Source organism: Rhagoletis zephyria, unplaced genomic scaffold, assembly GCF_001687245.7.
Source record: "Rhagoletis zephyria isolate East Lansing unplaced genomic scaffold, Rhagoletis_zephyria_1.1 Rzeph_scaffold_60617, whole genome shotgun sequence".
Lineage (NCBI taxonomy): Eukaryota > Metazoa > Arthropoda > Insecta > Diptera > Tephritidae > Rhagoletis > Rhagoletis zephyria.
The window spans coordinates 1-1,611 of NW_016217668.1; the positions used below are offsets into that span (position 1 = coordinate 1).

A 1,611-nucleotide genomic window follows, 5' to 3' on the forward strand; every position below is an offset into this window, starting at 1 on the left:
TTTACATATATAAAAATAATGAACCTTAAAAGAATCAAAAGAAAAGTAGCCAAACCTGGTAAAATTGTTTATGTGCGTATGTATACGTATTCTATACAAATAAATATGTATGTATTTAATGCGAGTATTTTCACCAAAAAGCCATTCATTAAAAGCCTTTCACATATTTGGACTTCTTTTTCACTGGTTTTGGTTTGGGTTTCAGTGATATGAATTCCTCCTGTTCAGTCGGTGAACCAGGCACATTAAATACACTATTAGTTAGTTGCGTTGAATGTTCTGCCGGCATAAATTCGTCCAAAAATGAGTTGTTTCGGCCAACAAAATCGGTTTCCAAATGAAAAGAAGTTTCCATTTTAATAGACTCAGTAACATCGGCACATGGAGCATGAACCATTGATACAACAGTGGAATTCAACGAACCGAAGTGCTGATTGATAGCTGAAGTAGCAGATTTAGGGAGTTGCTCAGGTTGCGTTTCCTGGGACTTTTCCTCTGCTTTGATATTTGTATCCAACCATGAGCTNATGACATATCATTTTTATCATCCTCGAATTCAATATCCCATATTGAAAGTAAATCTTGTACTAAAGCGTCTTTATAGGAATGTAATGTTTGTATTGATTTTTGCCAACGTCCAAAGCCACGCCTTTTAGGTGGTATTTCCTCTTTTTCAGATCTTTTATCTTCTTCAGAATTGAGTGGGGCGCTAAGCGCATTACAGCGGAAAACTTTGCGCATACCTGCAAAAAGTAAGGAAATAAGTTTTAAGTAAGCATGTCTTAAAAGTTGAAATTTTGAAACACAAATCTTATATCGATGGTTCTCTGTAAAAATGGCAATAAAAATAGGCACAGCTGTTAAGTGTTTCATGACTCTAACCCTTACTGCTTACGTTGGTAACGCTCACTACTTGCTTTAGTAAGGATGGGGCTTGGATTAGACAAGGGTTACAGACATGAGACACTTTAGGGGTTTGTTTCTTTTTTTTTAATTTTGAGTGAGTGGATTATCGATATGTATGTACATAGCTAGTACATACAGCTTTTGAAATCAATTTACCTTTTAAATTGACCACTTCTGTACAATTTAATTTTGGCTGCGTGAGTTGGCAAACACGATTCGCATACGCATGCATTGTATGTTCACCCTCATTTTTAGCCTTCGAACGAGTATCTGGATCTAGCGTATCATTCGCGATCAACCGACGTGCATACACATCACCAATCGAATTTGATGTGAGTAGCAAAGCAAAAGTGCCACAATCTTCCTCACCAATACATTCCGAGAACGTTTCAGTGTCGAAGAAGGTCAGGCCAGTTGTACAACGGGCTATACGCGATGGCAAGTCAGCATCGGGCTGCAAGCATTTGCCTGCGACCCGAGCTTGTTGGTAAGCTTCCTCCAGTGTTGATGGTTGGTATGGCAGACAATATGATTTATACACAGTCTTCTTCGATTGCCTCTTTCCCACCGATTCATCTAGGATAGAATCTTCTTTATCTACGCTTTGCGCTGAATGATTGCGGGTAAGTTCACAAATGCAAATATCATCTGCTAAAGCACTACTAAGAGCAATAAATTCTACGCCACCAAAGCGGAAATTATCAA

At 38.3% G+C, this 1,611-nt stretch overlaps 1 pseudogene; it reads right to left on the reverse strand.

The window, feature by feature from the left end:
- Positions 1-100: 100 nt before the first annotated feature.
- Positions 101-1,606, reverse strand: LOC108356539 (uncharacterized; annotated as a pseudogene).
- Positions 1,607-1,611: the final 5 nt, after the last annotated feature.